The 22908-nt window shown below is 44.7% G+C and overlaps 1 non-coding gene across 1 annotated transcript; it reads right to left on the bottom strand.

Moving 5' to 3' along the window:
• Window positions 1–22592: 22592 nt before the first annotated feature.
• Window positions 22593–22664, bottom strand: trnaq-cug (transfer RNA glutamine (anticodon CUG)). The gene has a single exon. It is a non-coding gene; the product is annotated as a tRNA-Gln (tRNA).
• Window positions 22665–22908: the final 244 nt, after the last annotated feature.

Raw genomic sequence — 22908 nt, 5'->3', positions numbered from 1 at the left:
TTCAGGTAAAATACCTTATCCCAGTCACGAGGTTGATTTTGATACATGGCGTCACAGTGTTGAGCTCATATTGCAAGATCCTGATTTATCTGATTTGCATCGTTCACGGAAGATCTTAGACAGTCTTGTATCACCTGCTGCAAATTTGGTGAAACCTCTTGGGCCTAATGCCTTACCATCTGCCTATCTTGAACTGCTGAACTCAGCTTTTGGCACAGTGGAAGACGGCGATGAGCTCTTTGCCAAATTTCTCAACACATTTCAAGACCCAGGTGAAAAGCCTTCACACTATCTCCATCGGTTGCAAACAGCGCTATCCAAAGCCTTGAACAGAGGTGGAGTAGTAGCCGGTGAAGCTGACCGACACCTTCTGCGTCAATTCTGCCGCGGCTGTTGGAATAATGCCCTGTTAACAGATCTTCAGCTTGGAAAATTGAAAGACAAACCTCCTACATTCACTAATCTACTTCTACAGTTGAGAGTAGAAGAAGACAACCATATTGCAAAGGAGAGTAGGATGAAACAACATTTTGCTGCAACCAGACCAAAAGTAACAGCGCATTCTATTGCTGCTAGCGCGAACTTCTCAGATCCTCCAATGCAAACTGATCTTGCTGAAATGCAAACCCAGATAGGTGACCTACAAACTCAACTGACACAACTGAAACTTAAAAAGGGACAACCAACGGAAATTCCACAAAATGACATCTTCAAAGAAATGAGAGCACAAATCGCTGAACTCCAGAGCCACATCACTAAGCTACAGCCACAAAGAAGCAAGAAAAGACTTAATCAACCATCAGCTAATACCAAGACAAACCCTGAACACAAAGTACCTGAACAAGCTCTCTTGCCACCTCAAGCTGCAAGTAAAAGACCAAAGCCTTGGTACTGCTTCCAGTGCGGTGAAGATGGTCACATCATCTCGACATGTACCAGTGAGCCAAACCCATCCTTAGTTGCTAAAAAAAAGAAACAGTTGAGAGAGAAACAGTCACTGTGGGACAAGCAAAACAACCAGACCCCACCTTTAAACTAAAAGTAGCACTCATGGCGGGACAAATGGGTGCTGAAACGGAAACTAGTCCCACTGAACATTCACCAAAAACCAAAAGACAATTCTTCCACAACCGCTTCACCACTGTGAAAATTCCTAAAGGTCTGATTGGAGCTAAATACACTGCTCAAGTACAAATCAATGGACACGCCTGCCATTGTCTTCTTGATACCGGATCGCAAGTGACCACAGTGTCCCAGTCTTTCTACAAAAGCTATCTCTCACACCTGACAATCCATCCAATACAAGATCTGTTGGAAGTCGAAGCTGCAAATGGTGAAAATGTTCCCTATTCAGGCTACATTGGTGTTGATATCACTTTTCCAAAAGACTGTTTTGGAACTGAACTCACTGTGTCCTCTCTTGCATTAATTGTTCCAGACACACGCTCTAGTGTCCAGTCTTCTCTCCTGATTGGCACTAACACGCTTGACCCTCTTTTTGAAAACCTTCCCTTGACTGATACAGATCTCCGTGTCCTCCCACATGGTTACAGAGTGGTCTTGAGCGTGTTACAACAGAGACACAAAATGAAAGATGACGGCAGTCTTGGTCTTGTCACACTGTCGGGAAAAGAACCTGAATTACTTCCTGCTGGTCAAAGTCGAGTTTTGGAGGGAGTAGTCCATGTAAACACTGCAACGCCAGGGAAGTGGATAGTGGTCGAGTCACCGTCCTCATCCTCCTTGCCTGGTGGTGTCGTAGTCACCAATTGTTTACTTACCCTTCCGGAAAACCGCTCACAAAAGCTTGCAGTTGTCCTAAGGAATGAAAGTGAACATGCCATAAGTATTCCTGCAAAAAGTGTCATTGCAGAAATGCATGCTGTGCAAGAAGTGATGCAAACCAAGCAGAAATCCAACTTGAAGTCCACAGAGCTAAATTTAAATTTCTCTGATTCTCCCATTTCTGCTGAATGGAAGGAGCGAATCATACAGAAGCTGAGTGCTATGCCAGAAGTATTTGCACGACATGACACAGATTTCGGTTGCACGAACAAAGTCAAGCACCAAATCAAACTAAGTGACGAAACCCCTTTCAAGCACAGACCCCGACCAATACGGCCACAAGACATCGATGCAGTACGTCAGCACTTGCAAGAGCTGATGGAAGCAGGAATAATCCGCGAGTCTGAATCACCGTTTTCCTCGCCAATAGTTGTGGTAAGGAAGAAAAACGGGGATATAAGACTTTGTGTCGATTACCGGAAGCTGAATTTAACCACGATCAAAGACGCCTATGCACTTCCTAATTTGGAAGAAACCTTTTCTGCACTCACAGGATCGAAATGGTTTTCGGTCCTTGATCTCAAGAGCGGATACTACCAAATCGAAGTCGATGAGACAGACAAGCACAAGACAGCCTTTACATGCCCGATGGGATTTTTTGAATTTAACAGGATGCCTCAGGGTGTTACAAATGCTCCCAGCACATTCCAAAGGCTGATGGAGAAATGCATGGGTGACATCCATCTAAAAGAAGTCCTTGTCTTTCTAGATGACCTCATAGTGTTTTCAGAAACACTCGAACAACATGAAACCCGACTTCTCCATGTACTCAATCGCCTCAAAGAATATGGCCTAAAACTTTCCCTTGAAAAATGCATGTTTTTCCATACATCCGTGAAGTACTTGGGCCACATCGTTTCCCAACATGGTGTTGAAACAGACCCTGAGAAAGTTAACGCTTTAAAACCATGGCCAAGCCCCAAAAATTTGAAAGAGCTACGTTCTTTCTTAGGATTCGCAGGATACTACAGGCGATTTATCAAAGACTTCTCTAAGATTGTCAAACCTCTTACCGGTCTTACTGCTGGATATCCACCGCTGAGGAAGAAAAATGTCTCACAGTCGAATAAAGTCCAGTACTTTCAGCCGAAATCTCCTTTTGGGGAAAGATGGACAGACTGTTGCCAGCAGGCATTTGAAACGATAATAAACAAACTGACTTCTGCCCCAGTTTTGGCCTTTGCCAACCCCAGGTTGCCGTATGTATTACATACAGATGCAAGTACGACCGGGCTGGGGGCAGCCCTTTATCAAGAGCAGGGTGGAGAGATGCGTGTAATTGCATACGCGAGCAGAGGACTATCACAAAGTGAAAGCCGTTACCCCGCTCACAAACTTGAGTTTCTTGCCCTCAAGTGGGCTGTCACGGAAAAGTTTTGTGATTACCTTTATGGCAGTCCTTTCACTGTAATAACTGACAGCAACCCTCTAACTTACATTTTGACCACCGCTAAGTTAGATGCAACGAGTTATCGCTGGTTGTCTGCCCTCTCTACCTTCGAGTTCAACCTCCGGTACAGAGCAGGAAATCAAAATGCTGATGCAGACGGATTATCACGCCGTCCACACCCAGAGCCAATAAATGACCGTGTTTCCCTAAAAGAACAAGAGAGAATTCGCCAGTTTGTCCAACATCACTTACCTGGTGCCGATCCTTTCACTGATGTTCCTCCTCATGCAGTGAGGGCAATCTGTGACAAACACCTAGTCCTCCAATCTCTCAACTCAGACCACGATGCTCTTACATATCCACTTGTAACGTCTTTGTCCATGTCCGCTGATGCTGTTCCTGACAGCTTCCACCAGTGTGACATTCTCCCCGTAATTCCAAGCATCTCGGAAGAGGAGTTAAGACAAAGTCAAAGAAATGATCCTGCTATCAATGAAATCATACACCAGCTTGAAACGGGTGAAACATCTTCTCCTATGCTACGGAAAGAACTTCCACAACTTTCCATCTTTCTGCGTGAACTAAACAAACTTGAGCTGCAGAATGGTGTTTTGTATCGGAAGAGGAAACTTGGTGAAACCCAGTATCAACTTGTCCTTCCTGAAAGCCTCAGACCCATGACATTGAAAAGTCTCCATGACGACATGGGCCATCTTGGGTTTGACCGTACCCTTGACCTCATCAGAGCCAGATTCTTCTGGCCCAAAATGGCTGCAGACATAGAGCAAAAGATTAAAAGTTGTCAGAGGTGCGTCTGCCGGAAAACATTGCCAGAGAAGGCCGCACCCTTGGTAAACATACAAGTTACCAGACCCCTGGAATTAGTATGTATTGACTTTTTGTCGATCGAACCAGACCGCAGTTCTACAAAAGATGTCCTTGTAATCACAGACTTCTTTACAAAGTACGCTGTTGCAACTCCAACGCCTAACCAAAAAGCTCGAACTGTAGCGAAGGCCCTGTGGGAAAACTTCTTCATCCACTATGGTTTTCCTGAGAAGTTGCATAGTGACCAAGGAGCGGACTTTGAATCAAAAACTATCAAAGAACTGTGTAACTTGGCTGGAATACAAAAAGTTAGGACTTCACCCTATCATCCCAGGGGAAACCCTGTAGAACGATTCAATCGTACCTTACTGAACATGTTAGGTACACTCAAAGATGAAGACAAGAGGCATTGGCATGACTTTGTAAAACCACTCGTGCATGCGTATAACTGTACCAGACACGATAGCACAGGGTTTACACCGTACGAATTAATGTTTGGAAGACAACCTCGACTGCCAATAGACCTTGCCTTCAATCTTCCTCGGAACCAACGTCGGGGACAATCTCATTCACAGTATGTCAAAGCTCTCAAATCTCACCTCCAAGAGAGTTACCAACTGGCTATCACAAATGCTGCTAAAGTTGCTGAACGAAACAAAAGCAGATATGACAAACATGTAACTGAATCTGCCTTAACTGTTGGTGATCGTGTGCTTGTGAGGAATGTCCGAATAAGGGGGAAACACAAGTTGGCTGATAGATGGGAGTCCACGGTCCATGTGGTTGTGAGTCAAAAGGACAACTTACCTGTGTATATAGTAAGACCAGAACATCAAAATGGTCCTACTAGGACCCTGCACAGAGACCTTTTGTTGCCATGCGGATTTCTGCCATCTGTCCCTGCAAATTCTCCTGCCGTCCCAGAGAAGCCCCGTCGACCAATCACACGACAACATCCAATACCAGACTCTGAAGAACCTGAACCTGACTACAACTCTGAGGAAGAGGATAACTACCCTTTATACTACTCTTCGGGTCCTCCACGGGAGATCTCGAGGTCACTTGAGGAATATAAAGTAGTTCTTCCCAGACCACATTCCAATCTTACTGATGAACAGAATGAACCAGATGATGATGTAATTCCAGAGCTTTTGATGTTGTCTGATAATGCTCCAAAGGATTCCATTGAAACTGAAATATTGCCGGAACTGGAAAGATCACCTGGAAGGGAAGGAGAATCAAGTACTCACTTGAGTGAAAAGGGAAATCCCCCGGATCTAAACCAGACTGACCATGAGGAGACAAGAAGACCTCAAGTAAATGACACTGAAACTGTGACAGATGACAATGAAGAAATTGTCCCAGAATCTGACCAAGTTGTCAGAAGATCTTCTCGAGAGAGAACGAAACCCAAAAGGTTAACCTACCCTCAGTTAGGAACCCCTCTTGTGAGCCTAGTTCAATCGTTGTTCCAGAGCTTAAGCGAATCTGTAACAAATTACATCGAGAACCATTAAGAGAACCATGAGATCAAAGTACTCTAAACTATGCGTTATGCAAAGGGACTTGCATAGATTTAGGCAGGGAGGGTGTAACCCAGGTTAACATAGCCTTGTAAAATAAGAGCCTGTTAAACATAGCCTTGTAAAATAAGAGCCTGTTAATAAAAACAGTCAAAAGAAAGTACATTGTAAATATCTTCTAAACAGACCAACACAGATTAAAAGCATGTAAAATATTAAAACAATACAAATTTATTATTTTATTAACGTTTTGTAGTTGATAAAATGACAAAAGTGTGAACATTCACTTTTATTTTGAAGGGACATGATGACGTAGGAAAAAACCCATGTGACCAGAAATGCGAACTCTACTTTTTTCCTTTTCCCGCCGTTTTTGTTTTTTTTGGAGAGAGGATGACGAAGGTGATACGGGAGTAAGTCCGTTAAACTAAAGAGAGAGAGGGAACGTGACACAGTATTGTATGAAGTTTTTTGTATTTGATGGACCTATTTTTCTGTTTCCAAACTTTTTTTTCACCTTGGTGATGCACTAAGTGCGGAACAGGACTGGATTCACGAGAGTTGGTTCGGAAACCTCTGAACTAATAACGAAGCTGATTTCTTGTGCGAGTCGCAAGATGGCGAGCCACCAAAGAGGCCTTTGAATTTTTTCTCACGCAGGAGCGGAGAGCACTTGCTGGACGAGGTTCATCGAACCTGGTAGGATCTATCCATATTTTTTTCCCCACTGCTACACCGAGGTGGATTTCGGAAAGGATTGATTGACTCTTCAGGAACAAAGCAAGAGAAACAAACTGAAGGGATATAGAGACATTTGGATAACGAAAGTCGTTCAGTCTTTTGCTGAATTGTTTTGAGTTTTGTACATTTTGTCACTTTAATTTTTTTGTGAACTATATGTACGATGATGCTGAAATGGTGTTATTGAAATATTGATTGGTGTGAACAAAACCAGTGAAATCGAGGGAATTTAAAAGTGGCTTTACTTAACTCAAATTAGATTTATTATTGTTTCGAATTACTTACTTGTATTGAATATTATTCAAACAACACAAAGTGAGGTAACTAAACCGATTGAACCTTAGAATTAATAAAACAACCCGGGTTTTAATTGAAATCATTTAAACTGAAAAGTTTACTGAAAGGAAACTTATTTTCTTCAACTAACGTTGAGTTTAAATGTGAATTGTATGTCTATTGTTGTAAATTGTATGTCAACTATTTTTCTCTATTTTTCTCTTCTAAAATAAGCCGGCAGTTCAATTCAAACTTTGGTCTGTGGTCATTTATTCTGCTCACTCTATCACCACTGCAAATATAGCCGAACTTAGAATTGGTCCATGATCTAAATTACTGTAAGCACTGTCCAAAGCGATATAGGTGTTACAGAAAGTGGCGAGCCAGCCAGGAGTGGTGGTTAATTCAAATAATATTACCTGACCCAGACCTTAAAATAGACCAAGCCGGAAAAAAAAATGGAGGTCATTGATAAAGAAAATATTAAAACCCCAAACTCAGTTATAGTTAGTGGGCTCACTGACACTGATGTTGATGAAGAATTAACTGACTTCCTGAGTAGGTACGGGCAGATTGCTAGGACAATTCAAATAGATGAACCCCAGTCTTCCTACCACAGAAATGCCATTGTGGAATATGAGAGCGGCGCTGCCTTGACCGCACTTGAACCTTTACTGCCCCATACACTTGAATGCTCCAATGAAGTCTCTTACCACATCAGAGCTCTGTGAACTGAGTATTTATCAACTGTTACGAACAGTGCCACCCACAGCTTTTTCAGTGAACTGCAGAAAATTGCCAAAATAAGCGGCAAATCTTTCGAAGATGTTTTGCATGAACACCTTTCCAAATGTGCTCAGTCGATTGTAAGCAACCCAAAAACACCCGAAGATATGGATTCCGTCTCAGAGAACCAGAATGAGCCAACAACCACTGTTGAAAGACCACCAGAAGTCACTGACCAACGTCAAGATGAAACTATGAAACCAATTAATCCGAATATAAGCTTCAGTTCTCCTGTAACAGTTAACCAACCACAAAGTGACCAACCATCTCACATACCAGCACGCTTTCTAACTCCTCCAGAGGTTCAAAAGGTTGTTGTGGAACACATAGTGCGAAGTGAAGCTCCTGTCTCACCGATAAATTCTTCTTTCCGCCTCAGACAGTTTTCAGGTAAAATACCTTATCCCAGTCACGAGGTTGATTTTGATACATGGCGTCACAGTGTTGAGCTCATATTGCAAGATCCTGATTTATCTGATTTGCATCGTTCACGGAAGATCTTAGACAGTCTTGTATCACCTGCTGCAAATTTGGTGAAACCTCTTGGGCCTAATGCCTTACCATCTGCCTATCTTGAACTGCTGAACTCAGCTTTTGGCACAGTGGAAGACGGCGATGAGCTCTTTGCCAAATTTCTCAACACATTTCAAGACCCAGGTGAAAAGCCTTCACACTATCTCCATCGGTTGCAAACAGCGCTATCCAAAGCCTTGAACAGAGGTGGAGTAGTAGCCGGTGAAGCTGACCGACACCTTCTGCGTCAATTCTGCCGCGGCTGTTGGAATAATGCCCTGTTAACAGATCTTCAGCTTGGAAAATTGAAAGACAAACCTCCTACATTCACTAATCTACTTCTACAGTTGAGAGTAGAAGAAGACAACCATATTGCAAAGGAGAGTAGGATGAAACAACATTTTGCTGCAACCAGACCAAAAGTAACAGCACATTCTATTGCTGCTAGCGCGAACTTCTCAGATCCTCCAATGCAAACTGATCTTGCTGAAATGCAAACCCAGATAGGTGACCTACAAACTCAACTGACACAACTGAAACTTAAAAAGGGACAACCAACGGAAATTCCACAAAATGACATCTTCAAAGAAATGAGAGCACAAATCGCTGAACTCCAGAGCCACATCACTAAGCTACAGCCACAAAGAAGCAAGAAAAGACTTAATCAACCATCAGCTAATACCAAGACAAACCCTGAACACAAAGTACCTGAACAAGCTCTCTTGCCACCTCAAGCTGCAAGTAAAAGACCAAAGCCTTGGTACTGCTTCCAGTGCGGTGAAGATGGTCACATCATCTCGACATGTACCAGTGAGCCAAACCCATCCTTAGTTGCTAAAAAAAAGAAACAGTTGAGAGAGAAACAGTCACTGTGGGACAAGCAAAACAACCAGACCCCACCTTTAAACTAAAAGTAGCACTCATGGCGGGACAAATGGGTGCTGAAACGGAAACTAGTCCCACTGAACATTCACCAAAAACCAAAAGACAATTCTTCCACAACCGCTTCACCACTGTGAAAATTCCTAAAGGTCTGATTGGAGCTAAATACACTGCTCAAGTACAAATCAATGGACACGCCTGCCATTGTCTTCTTGATACCGGATCGCAAGTGACCACAGTGTCCCAGTCTTTCTACAAAAGCTATCTCTCACACCTGACAATCCATCCAATACAAGATCTGTTGGAAGTCGAAGCTGCAAATGGTGAAAATGTTCCCTATTCAGGCTACATTGGTGTTGATATCACTTTTCCAAAAGACTGTTTTGGAACTGAACTCACTGTGTCCTCTCTTGCATTAATTGTTCCAGACACACGCTCTAGTGTCCAGTCTTCTCTCCTGATTGGCACTAACACGCTTGACCCTCTTTTTGAAAACCTTCCCTTGACTGATACAGATCTCCGTGTCCTCCCACATGGTTACAGAGTGGTCTTGAGCGTGTTACAACAGAGACACAAAATGAAAGATGACGGCAGTCTTGGTCTTGTCACACTGTCGGGAAAAGAACCTGAATTACTTCCTGCTGGTCAAAGTCGAGTTTTGGAGGGAGTAGTCCATGTAAACACTGCAACGCCAGGGAAGTGGATAGTGGTCGAGTCACCGTCCTCATCCTCCTTGCCTGGTGGTGTCGTAGTCACCAATTGTTTACTTACCCTTCCGGAAAACCGCTCACAAAAGCTTGCAGTTGTCCTAAGGAATGAAATTGAACATGCCATAAGTATTCCTGCAAAAAGTGTCATTGCAGAAATGCATGCTGTGCAAGAAGTGATGCAAACCAAGCAGAAATCCAACTTGAAGTCCACAGAGCTAAATTTAAATTTCTCTGATTCTCCCATTTCTGCTGAATGGAAGGAGCGAATCATACAGAAGCTGAGTGCTATGCCAGAAGTATTTGCACGACATGACACAGATTTCGGTTGCACGAACAAAGTCAAGCACCAAATCAAACTAAGTGACGAAACCCCTTTCAAGCACAGACCCCGACCAATACGGCCACAAGACATCGATGCAGTACGTCAGCACTTGCAAGAGCTGATGGAAGCAGGAATAATCCGCGAGTCTGAATCACCGTTTTCCTCGCCAATAGTTGTGGTAAGGAAGAAAAACGGGGATATAAGACTTTGTGTCGATTACCGGAAGCTGAATTTAACCACGATCAAAGACGCCTATGCACTTCCTAATTTGGAAGAAACCTTTTCTGCACTCACAGGATCGAAATGGTTTTCGGTCCTTGATCTCAAGAGCGGATACTACCAAATCGAAGTCGATGAGACAGACAAGCACAAGACAGCCTTTACATGCCCGATGGGATTTTTTGAATTTAACAGGATGCCTCAGGGTGTTACAAATGCTCCCAGCACATTCCAAAGGCTGATGGAGAAATGCATGGGTGACATCCATCTAAAAGAAGTCCTTGTCTTTCTAGATGACCTCATAGTGTTTTCAGAAACACTCGAACAACATGAAACCCGACTTCTCCATGTACTCAATCGCCTCAAAGAATATGGCCTAAAACTTTCCCTTGAAAAATGCATGTTTTTCCATACATCCGTGAAGTACTTGGGCCACATCGTTTCCCAACATGGTGTTGAAACAGACCCTGAGAAAGTTAACGCTTTAAAAACATGGCCAAGCCCCAAAAATTTGAAAGAGCTACGTTCTTTCTTAGGATTCGCAGGATACTACAGGCGATTTATCAAAGACTTCTCTAAGATTGTCAAACCTCTTACCGGTCTTACTGCTGGATATCCACCGCTGAGGAAGAAAAATGTCTCACAGTCGAATAAAGTCCAGTACTTTCAGCCGAAATCTCCTTTTGGGGAAAGATGGACAGACTGTTGCCAGCAGGCATTTGAAACGATAATAAACAAACTGACTTCTGCCCCAGTTTTGGCCTTTGCCAACCCCAGGTTACCGTATGTATTACATACAGATGCAAGTACGACCGGGCTGGGGGCAGCCCTTTATCAAGAGCAGGGTGGAGAGATCAAAAGTCAAAGTCAAAGTCAGCTTTATTTTCAATCTCTCCACATGTCACAACACACAAAGAGACCGAAATTACGTTTTTCTCTATCCCACGGTGACGAGACACATAACACGATAGACATACAAGTACGCGACACAATATAAAAACAAGAAGGCAGAAATTCAAACAATCAATAGTAAGAGTGATGAATAAATAATAAATAAACAGATAACACAATAAATAAGAGGAGCAAAACGGAGCCAGCAAGCATAGCGCAAAAGTAAAAAACATCATAAACAAAAAAAGCACAAACAATAAATAATAAGAGTAATAATAAATAATAAATAAACAGATAACACAACAAATAAGAGCCAGTGTGCATACAGACAGTACAGACAGTAAAAGTACAAGACGCTACGCAGAACGGGGGAGCGAGTTCAGGATCCTAACAGCCTGGAGTATGAAGCTGTTTGAGAGTCTGGTGGTGCGGGAGCGCAGGCTTCTGTACCTCTTCCCAGAGGGCAGAAGCTCGAACAAAGAGTGAGCGGGGTGACTCACATCACTCACAATCGTGGTCGCCTTGCGGGTGAGATGGGAGGTGTAAATGTCCTTCAAGGAGGGGAGCGAAGCACCAGCAATCTTACCAGCTGTGTTCACTATGCGCTGCAGGGCCTTCAAGTTGTAGTCAGTGCAGCCGCCACCCCAAACAGCAATACAGCTGGAGAGGACGCTCTCAATGGTGCATCGGTAAAATGCAGTCATGACGGCCGGAGGAGCGCTCGCTCGCCTGAGTTTCCGCAGGAAGTACAGGCGGCGCTGGGCTTTCTTTGCCAGTGATGCGGTGTTGGTGGACCAGGAGAGATCCTCACTGATGTGCACCCCCAGGAACTTGGCGCTGCTCACTCTCTCCACCACAGCACCGTCGATGGTCAGCGGCAGGTGTTGGGTGTGACCCTTCCGGAAGTCCACAACAATCTCCTTGGTCTTGTCGACGTTCAGCAGGAGGTTGTTGTCCCTGCACCACGTGGTCAGAAGGTCAACCTCCAGCCTGTATTGAGTCTCGTCTCCCTTGGTGATGAGACCCACCAGAGTCGTGTCGTCAGCAAACTTCACGATACGGTTGTCGCTGTAGGTTGCAGTGCAGTCATGCGTCAGGAGGGTGAAGAGCAGCGGACTGAGCACGCAGCCTTGGGGGGCCCCCGTGCTCAGCGTGATGCTGGCGGAGATTTTGTCGCCAACACGTACTACCTGTGGCCTCTGACAGAGGAAGTCCAGTAGCCAGTTGCAGAGGTAGGTACTGAGGCCCAGCGCGTCAAGTTTGCTGATGAGGCGTTGTGGCACAATGGTGTTGAAGGCAGAACTGAAGTCCACAAACAGCAATCTCACATACGAGTCCCTCCTCTCCAGGTGGGTGAGGGCCGAGTGGAGGGCAGAGCAGATGGCATCCTCAGAAGACCGTTTGGCTCGGTACGCAAACTGGAAGGGGTCAATGGTGGGGGGGAGAACGGATCGGATGTGCTCCATGACAAGCCGCTCAAAGCACTTCATGATGATGGGCGTGAGTGCTACGGGGCGGTAGTCATTGAAGCAGGACGGAGCGGGTTTCTTCGGCACAGGTACAATGGTGGCAGCTTTGAAACACGACGGGACGATGGCCTGCTGCAGGGAAGTGTTAAAGATGTCCGTGAAGACATCCGTCAGCTCACCAGCGCAGTCCTTCAGCGCCCGACCCGGGATGTTGTCAGGGCCCGCCGCCTTACGGATGTTGATAGCGGCAAGCGCCCTCCTCACGCTGTCGGCGGAGAGGCACAGGGGCAGCTCGTGTGAAGGGGGAGTGGCCTTTAGCGGGCAAGTGCTGTTCTGAGCGTCGAAGCGAGCAAAGAAGCGGTTGAGGTCATTGAGCAGACGGACGTCGCCTTCACAGCTCTGCGGCGCGGGCTTGTAATCCGTGATGGTCTGAATGCCTTGCCAAAGGCTCCGTGCGTCCCTGCTGTCCTTGAAGTGGGCGGTAATTTTGCACGAGAACGCCCTCTTTGCTTCTTTGATGCCCCGGGACAGGTCGGCCCTCGCAGTCCTCAAGCCAGCCTCATCCCCTGCTCTAAAGGCTTTGTCCCTGGCCCTCAGCAGCCTGAAGACAGCCCCTGTCAGCCATGGCTTCCGGTTAGCCCGAGTGACGATGGATTTGGAGAGAGTCACATCATCAATGCACTTCCTGATGTAGGAGGAAACAGAGTCAGTATACTCCTCAATGTCTGTCCGATCGTCGCAAGTGGCAGCCCTCCTAAACATGTCCCAGTCAGTAGAGCCAAAGCAGTCACGCAGTGCATCAGAGGCACCCTCAGGCCACACCCGTACCTGCTTGCGAACCGGCCTGGACGCTCTCACCATTTGTCTGTATGCGGGCAAAAGCATAACAGTGATATGGTCAGAAAGTCCAAGATGGGGGAGGGGGGCGGCTTTGAAAAATCCTTTATGCGAAGAGTAGACCCGGTCCAGGAAGCTGTCGCCACGCGTAGGAAAATTAACATGCTGGTGAAGCCTCGGTAAAACAGACTTCAGGTTAGCATGATTAAAATCCCCAGCGAAGATGGTGAAACCGTCAGGGTGCGCTGTCTCTTGTTCACTGACAGCCTGGTACAGTTCACTAAGAGATGCGTGTAATTGCATACGCGAGCAGAGGACTATCACAAAGTGAAAGCCGTTACCCCGCTCACAAACTTGAGTTTCTTGCCCTCAAGTGGGCTGTCACGGAAAAGTTTTGTGATTACCTTTATGGCAGTCCTTTCACTGTAATAACTGACAGCAACCCTCTAACTTACATTTTGACCACCGCTAAGTTAGATGCAACGAGTTATCGCTGGTTGTCTGCCCTCTCTACCTTCGAGTTCAACCTCCGGTACAGAGCAGGAAATCAAAATGCTGATGCAGACGGATTATCACGCCGTCCACACCCAGAGCCAATAAATGACCGTGTTTCCCTAAAAGAACAAGAGAGAATTCGCCAGTTTGTCCAACATCACTTACCTGGTGCCGATCCTTTCACTGATGTTCCTCCTCATGCAGTGAGGGCAATCTGTGACAAACACCTAGTCCTCCAATCTCTCAACTCAGACCACGATGCTCTTACATATCCACTTGTAACGTCTTTGTCCATGTCCGCTGATGCTGTTCCTGACAGCTTCCACCAGTGTGACATTCTCCCTGTAATTCCAAGCATCTCGGAAGAGGAGTTAAGACAAAGTCAAAGAAATGATCCTGCTATCAATGAAATCATACACCAGCTTGAAACGGGTGAAACATCTTCTCCTATGCTACGGAAAGAACTTCCACAACTTTCCATCTTTCTGCGTGAACTAAACAAACTTGAGCTGCAGAATGGTGTTTTGTATCGGAAGAGCCGATGGTGAAACCCAGTCTCAACTTGTCCTTCCTGAAAGCCTCAGACCCATGACATTGAAAAGTCTCCATGACGACATGGGCCATCTTGGGTTTGACCGTACCCTTGACCTCATCAGAGCCAGATTCTTCTGGCCCAAAATGGCTGCAGACATAGAGCAAAAGATTAAAAGTTGTCAGAGGTGCGTCTGCCGGAAAACATTGCCAGAGAAGGCCGCACCCTTGGTAAACATACAAGTTACCAGACCCCTGGAATTAGTATGTATTGACTTTTTGTCGATCGAACCAGACCGCAGTTCTACAAAAGATGTCCTTGTAATCACAGACTTCTTTACAAAGTACGCTGTTGCAACTCCAACGCCTAACCAAAAAGCTCGAACTGTAGCGAAGGCCCTGTGGGAAAACTTCTTCATCCACTATGGTTTTCCTGAGAAGTTGCATAGTGACCAAGGAGCGGACTTTGAATCAAAAACTATCAAAGAACTGTGTAACTTGGCTGGAATACAAAAAGTTAGGACTTCACCCTATCATCCCAGGGGAAACCCTGTAGAACGATTCAATCGTACCTTACTGAACATGTTAGGTACACTCAAAGATGAAGACAAGAGGCATTGGCATGACTTTGTAAAACCACTCATGCATGCGCATAACTGTACCAGACACGATAGCACAGGGTTTACACCGTACGAATTAATGTTTGGAAGACAACCTCGACTGCCAATAGACCTTGCCTTCAATCTTCCTCGGAACCAACGTCGGGGACAATCTCATTCACAGTATGTCAAAGCTCTCAAATCTCACCTCCAAGAGAGTTACCAACTGGCTATCACAAATGCTGCTAAAGTTGCTGAACGAAACAAAAGCAGATATGACAAACATGTAACTGAATCTGCCTTAACTGTTGGTGATCGTGTGCTTGTGAGGAATGTCCGAATAAGGGGGAAACACAAGTTGGCTGATAGATGGGAGTCCACGGTCCACGTGGTTGTGAGTCAAAAGGACAACTTACCTGTGTATATAGTAAGACCAGAACATCAAAATGGTCCTACTAGGACCCTGCACAGAGACCTTTTGTTGCCATGCGGATTTCTGCCATCTGTCCCTGCAAATTCTCCTGCCGTCCCAGAGAAGCCCCGTCGACCAATCACACGACAACATCCAATACCAGACTCTGAAGAACCTGAACCTGACTACAACTCTGAGGAAGAGGATAACTACCCTTTATACTACTCTTCGGGTCCTCCACGGGAGATCTCGAGGTCACTTGAGGAATATAAAGTAGTTCTTCCCAGACCACATTCCAATCTTACTGATGAACAGAATGAACCAGATGATGATGTAATTCCAGAGCTTTTGATGTTGTCTGATAATGCTCCAAAGGATTCCATTGAAACTGAAATATTGCCGGAACTGGAAAGATCACCTGGAAGGGAAGGAGAATCAAGTACTCACTTGAGTGAAAAGGGAAATCCCCCGGATCTAAACCAGACTGACCATGAGGAGACAAGAAGACCTCAAGTAAATGACACTGAAACTGTGACAGATTGATTGATTGATTGATTGATTGATTGAATATTTATTGATCCCCAGGGGTGGGGAAATCCAGGCCCCAGCAGTATTCATACCACAGAGTGGGTATACAAAAGACGCACAAATGGCATGAGCGCAACTCAACAGGCTCTCATAAGGCTGCCACACAACGGCGCCACAGAGAAAGCCAGAAAGTGCTCAAGATAAAAGCCATCAAAGCAAAACAAAGATAAAAGACAAAGGAAAAAAGTAACTGTGGCCAACCAGCACCCCTCAATACAGGAGAACACCCCAAAACACACTAAATAGCCTCCACGGGGTCCATAGACAGGTGTAGGGGCAGTCCAGTTCAACGGCGCCCAATGGACCATGGTCGTGAATCGGTGAAAAACATCACAAAGCAGGCAAACGTGTGAGCAGCGTCCTGGGCACCCAGTCGGGTGCACGTGCAGATGGTCACCACGGGGCTAGCATGGCGAAAGTCGTTGGTTCCGACGAGCACGAGGGAGCGGACTCCCCACATGGGTTGCGGCTGCAAGGCCAAGGCGAGGGACCCGGTCATCACTGCCCGGATAAGCAGGAAGCCGCCGTAGAGTTACGCCGGTCTCGACCGATGATCCCGGTCCCAGGAAGAAAAAAAACAAAAAAACAAAATATCCGATCCGAAGAGATACCGAGGTGCGGTAGAAGGCACCAGCATCGCCGAATGGACAAAAAGACAGAAAGAAAAAGGAGAAAGAAAGAAATAAAGAGGAAAAGAGAGAACACTGCTGGGAGGCAGCCACTTACGGCGCCATACCGAAAAAAAAAAAAAAAAAAAAAAAAATGAAGAAATTGTCCCAGAATCTGACCAAGTTGTCAGAAGATCTTCTCGAGAGAAAACGAAACCCAAAAGGTTAACCTACCCTCAGTTAGGAACCCCTCTTGTGAGCCTAGTTCAATCGTTGTTCCAGAGCTTAAGCGAATCTGTAACAAATTACATCGAGAACCATGAGGAGAACCATGAGATCAAAGTACTCTGAACTATGCGTTATGCAAAGGGACTTGCATAGATTTAGGCAGGGTGGGTGTAACCCAGGTTAACATAGCCTTGTAAAATAAGAGCCTGTTAAACATAGCCTTGTAAAATAAGAGCTATAAAAACAGTCAAAAGAAAGTACATTGTAAATATCTTCTAAACAGACCAACACAGATTAAAAGCATGTAAAATATTAAAACAATACAAATTTATTATTTTATTAACGTTTTGTAGTTGATAAAATGACAAAAGTGTGAACATTCACTTTTATTTTGAAGGGACATGATGACGTAGGAAAAAACCCATGTGACCAGAAATGCGAACTCTACTTTTTTCCTTTTCCCGCCGTTTTTGTTTTTTTTGGAGAGAGGATGACGAAGGTGATACGGGAGTAAGTCCGTTAAACTAAAGAGAGAGAGGGAACGTGACACAGTATTGTATGACGTTTTTTGTATTTGATGGACCTATTTTTCTGTTTCCAAACTTTTTTTTCACCTTGGTGATGCACTAAGTGCGGAACAGGACTGGATTCACGAGAGTTGGTTCGGAAACCTCTGAACTAATAACGAAGCAGATTTCTTGTGCGAGTCGCAAGATGGCGAGCCACCAAAGAGGCCTTTGAATTTTTTCTCACGCAGGAGCGGAGAGCACTTGCTGGACGAGGTTCATCGAACCTGGTAGGATCTATCCATATTTTTTTCCCCACTGCTACACCGAGGTGGATTTCGGAAAGGATTGATTGACTCTTCAGGAACAAAGCAAGAGAAACAAACTGAAGGGATATAGAGACATTTGGATAACGAAAGTCGTTCAGTCTTTTGCTGAATTGTTTTGAGTTTTGTACATTTTGTCACTTTAATTTTTTTGTGAACTATATGTACGATGATGCTGAAATGGTGTTATTGAAATATTGATTGGTGTGAACAAAACCAGTGAAGTCGAGGGAATTTAAAAGTGGCTTTACTTAACTCAAATTAGATTTATTATTGTTTCGAATTACTTACTTGTATTGAATATTATTCAAACAACACAAAGTGAGGTAACTAAACCGATTGAACCTTAGAATTAATAAAACAACCCGGGTTTTAATTGAAATCATTTAAACTGAAAAGTTTACTGAAAGGAAACTTATTTTCTTCAACTAACGTTGAGTTTAAATGTGAATTGTATGTCTATTGTTGTAAATTGTATGTCAACTATTTTTCTCTTCTAAAATAAGCCGGCAGTTCAATTCAAACTTTGGTCTGTGGTCATTTATTCTGCTCACTCTATCACCACTGCAAATAAAGCCGAACTTAGAATTGGTCCATGATCTAAATTACTGTAAGCACTGTCCAAAGCGATATAGGTGTTACACATGCTCTAAAATTCATGTTTCTGTGTTTTCAACCGCATATTGGTGATCGCTCTGAACGCGGTAATCCAGTCGTGAGGCTATGTTTAGGGCACCTTTTCTAGCCCCTTCCCCCTCAGGGGTGAGCAGAGTGGATCCTAAAAAGGGCTGCTCAGTCGTGTATGCAGCTACCAAAGAGCTCTTTCTGCCTCGGTCCAAGAGCCCAACGATCATCTAACATCCACCGCCTGATGTGCCAGCTTGTGACTAGGGGCTTCCAGACTTCACAATCCTGACCCCGTTGCCACTTACTGGTCGCCACAGGACTTTAATCCGGGATGTAAGGTGGATTCCCTGAAAAAGACGCCTGTGCGTGACTTTGTTTAGAGTGAGGAGACTGGTGCACCGACAGTCACCACACTGTCCTTGACAGATCGGGGTCCAGTGGCAAGGAGACCAAGACGACTGGTGACCCTCTTCTGCTGCAGCCTTCATCCGCCTTCCCAGCTGTTGTGACGCCACCCCTTAGGTCAGCCATCATCCTCCGCCTGGTCCACCGTTGAGGTCTTCACTATTTAGCTATAGCTGGAGCTGTTTACCCACAGTGGTTGATGGGCAGTAGGGCGTGTCCACACACCGGTGGGCCTACATGCCACATCTCTGGGGCCCACTGCTGCTCCGAGATCCTGCACAACTTAGCCTGGGACCACAAGGTGCCAGTTGCCGTGTGTGGCCACGAGGAGGCGTGTGCAAGTCTTGGCAATGGAGAGGCTGTGTACCGGTTGAGGAGGCTTATACACTCCGCTCCTCTTTTCACTCCCGGAAACAGAGGGCTAGCCGGTGGCGGTAGCTGAAAGCAGAAAAGTGGCAAGCAGAGGCAGCATGCAGCATGCACAAACTACAGGCACTACGACTCCAACACTACTGCACTGACGCATCACACGCCCTGTGCTGATGGAACAAACACACACACACACAGGGCAGTGACTCTCCAATACACGTAGATATCAAATGGTCAGGTGAAGCTTTCCCACCTTTTCCGGACAGTATAAAACCTTCTGACCTGGAGATGGGGGGTGTTGTTACATCTGCTGAAGTGCCATTTGCATTGACCGCCATTAAACAACCCAAGATCTTGCCAATAAAGAACCAACCGTTACTCCACATCTTAGTTTTCCTGACCCATGAACAGACATCATCAACAACATGCAACAGCCGTTGGTGGAATCAAACCTGCACTTTCCAAACTGTGAAGCGGACGTGCTAACCAGTGTACCACCGAGCCGCCAAAGTGTACGAACATTACTATGTTGAGTCAAATACAAGACAGATTACAGATTTAAAACCACCCTTCGACGAGGATGGGAATCCATGTGTGCAGAGCACAGCGGATTATCAATCCATCGCCTTGAACTCTCGGCCACCTCGTCGTGGACAACTTGTGTTGACACATCACATTATGTACGTTGTGCCAAGATACTTTGGATGTGAAGATAATGAAAATCTGGCGAGGATGTGATATGAAATGATGAGTGGAGAGAACAATGGGGTAGCAACACATCGCCTGAATATCTCAGCCACCACATCTCATGCATGAGTTGTATGGGCGACATGGTATCGTATGTACGGTGTGGTATAAGCCGCAAGGTAATATAATACGATACTTTAGATGTGAAACCCAGAAGAGGTAAGCCACAAAAGAAGTGACACTGTCAACAAAGAAAAACGTTTTTTCAATTTTGTCTCACCCAAAATCTTTGGGATTATCGGATCTGCGCAGTTAGATAATTCCACCAACATTTTAACATCAACATTCTTTCATGGTCTGCCAACATAATCATACGATCAAGATAATCTGGAAAACCCTGACAGCCTGGGTGTCCTGGCTGAAGATCCTAAGGAAAAGACCCTAAAACAGCATCCCCGGAACGAATCTGGGTCATGGCGTAATTAGATTACCTTGCTGAATGTGTCCGTTGTTCACTGTTGCCAAACAGCCTTCTGTTAAACACAAGCTTCCAGACATTACGTCCACCTATATTTTAATATCAACTTTATTTCATAAAGTTTTTCCTAATTCATCTTGGTGAAACTCCCTCAGGCATTCCTATCTTTTTTTAGGCCTGGCTTCCACGAGGCGGCGGTAGACATGTAGTGAGGAAGGACGAGAACGACTGGGTGAAGAAAGTTATGTCGTATAACGTAGAGGGAACAAGACCCAGTGGCCGACCTAAAAAGACCTGGCAGACGACCGTGGCAGCCGACATGAAGGCACTCGGCATCAACCACGAGATGGCCATGGACCGTTCCCGGTGGAAGAAAGCCATATCGATAATCCAGAATCCATGATTTGCTGATTGGTAATATTGTTTGCCATTCGAATTACCATTTCGTTCACTGATTTTGCTGAGAGAGGCAGGTCTTTAATTTTTGGAATGATCTTGGTTTTGTTTTTGAAGTCCGAAAATAGGCACTGATATTTTAACGAATGAGTCCTTCATCGGCCATCGGTGAATGGTTTTCCGCGCTTTATTATCTCCCAGGCTGCAACAAAACTTGCAGCAGTCGTAGAGTTTGGAGATGCAATCTATTTCTTGAAACTGTTTTTTCGTTCCTCAAATTGCACCTTTCCTCTCAGTTCCAACTGGGTGATCGGCAGCAAATTTAGCATGCTTTAGCTGAAAATGTCACTCCAAATTGCTCTTTTTGTTATATTTGACAACTTCTCATTGCAAATCCAACATTCAGGCAATCCTTCAGCATTGGTAATGAAAGCAAATAGTTGAGTCCATTCTTTCTTAAATCCTCTGTTCTTATCAGCAATCTTTCTCTTTTTGCCTTTAGAATCCATGGCCCGTCACTCAAACACCTGTTTGTTTACAACTTGCCTGTGCTGTGTCGCTTGCTATGACGCAATTTTGCGCCATTCTAAAATTCAGTATTTTTAATATATTCACAACTACATACATTTTCTACAGAATAAGAATGTTTGTGTCATGATTACCATCTAAAAACATATATATAAAAAAAACAGCTTTTTCCATTTTCACGCATTTTTGCAAGAGCTACAGGGAGCAGCTAGGATTGTGCTAAAGAGCTGCATGAGGCTCTGGAGCCGTGGGTTGACGACCCCTGAACTAGCCCCATTTAATCTGAGGTGCATGTCATATGGGCTATCAATTGCAATGAAACGGCTTGAGTTAATTGACCTTGGGTCTCTTCCGTCTGCTATTTTGTTTCTCATCATACATAAAACATCACTTAAATCTGCCATCATGTGTTACCCATTGCGCCACTCGCCACAACACTGTATTGACTGTAAACTTGTGTGGAAAACTGTCATTGTCCAAAGGAAGGCTGTTTAGCAAAAGTGACCAGCAGACAAATTCAACAAGGTAATTTGATTATGCCATAACCCGGATTTGAACCGAACCAAGAAACGAACCGAAAGGAACCAATCAGATGGCCCGAATCCAAGCACGGTGGATGGCGGCGGTGGTAAACAGTGATATTTGAGTGAAATGAAGTTTATAGGATTTGCAGACAGTGTGGAATCATTATTTCAACAAAAGTAGGCAGGTGCATACATTTGGGCACCCCAAGAGAAAAATGACATCAATATTTAGTAGATCCTCCTTTTGCAGAAATAACAGCCTATAAACCAGGGGTCCTGAACCTTTAATCGGTCAAACTAGGGGTTCGGTGAGTCGGTCTCAGAGGTTCAGCAGAGCCTCTACTGGGGAGGTCCGAACACACCTGATTTATCAATTTGTGATAACGCATATCTGAACTGATCTCGTAAAGGCAACAGCAGAAGTCACACTGATTTGCTGGTATGTCATTTGACGTGAATTCATGCATTATGTTGGTTTTATTCTTTGAACAAGGTGATGTTCATGCATGGCTCATTTTGTGTGCCAGTAAAAAACATCTATGTCTTGAATTTGAAAAAAATATATAACATTTTTTCACTAACGAGGGGTTCGGTGATTGCGCATCTGAAACTGGTGGGATTCGGTACCTCCAACAAGGAACCACTGCTCTAAACACTTCCGAAAGCTTCCAATGAGAGTGTGGATTTTGGTTGAAGGAATATTGGACCATTCTTCTTGACAAATCGTTAACTCCAATAAACTTCATTTCACTTCTCAAATATCACTGTGTCTGTCTGCTATATGATATATTTAACTGAAATTGCTGATGCGAACAGCCAAGGATTTATAAAGAAAATGTTGAAATTGATTGGGGCGCCCAAACCTTTGCATACGACGTATATGTATATGACCAAAGATTTGAGGTCCAACCGGGACTAAAACTTTGATCACTGGATTCAGAGTGTAGAGCGCTCATGGAACCCTCAGGTGAAGGGAAGCATACAATTTCATGGGGCAGCACACAAGCTATCACCATTTCGCAAATTTTTCCCAGCTAAATGACAAATTATTTGAGGTCCCACCGAGACTTGAACTCAGATCACTGGATTCAGAGTCCAGAGTGCTCACCATTACACCATAGAACCCTGGCAGTGACAGACGGAGGAGCATAATTTTTCTTAGCACAATGCACTAACTAAGGTCCCCATTTTACGAAATTGACAGAAGTAGTGGAGGCAGGGCTGACACACTCATAGGGCTGTCCACAAAGTACTGAATTGGAATTTCCAATTGTTTCATGTAAATGACTACAAATTGGAAGTTCCACCAAGACTTGAACTTGGATTGCTAGATTCAGAGTGCTCACAATCACACCATGCCAACATTGAC

This window comes from Syngnathus typhle, unplaced genomic scaffold (assembly GCF_033458585.1).
Source record: "Syngnathus typhle isolate RoL2023-S1 ecotype Sweden unplaced genomic scaffold, RoL_Styp_1.0 HiC_scaffold_28, whole genome shotgun sequence".
Classification (NCBI taxonomy): domain Eukaryota; kingdom Metazoa; phylum Chordata; class Actinopteri; order Syngnathiformes; family Syngnathidae; genus Syngnathus; species Syngnathus typhle.
This window is presented reverse-complemented; position numbering and strand designations above follow the sequence as displayed.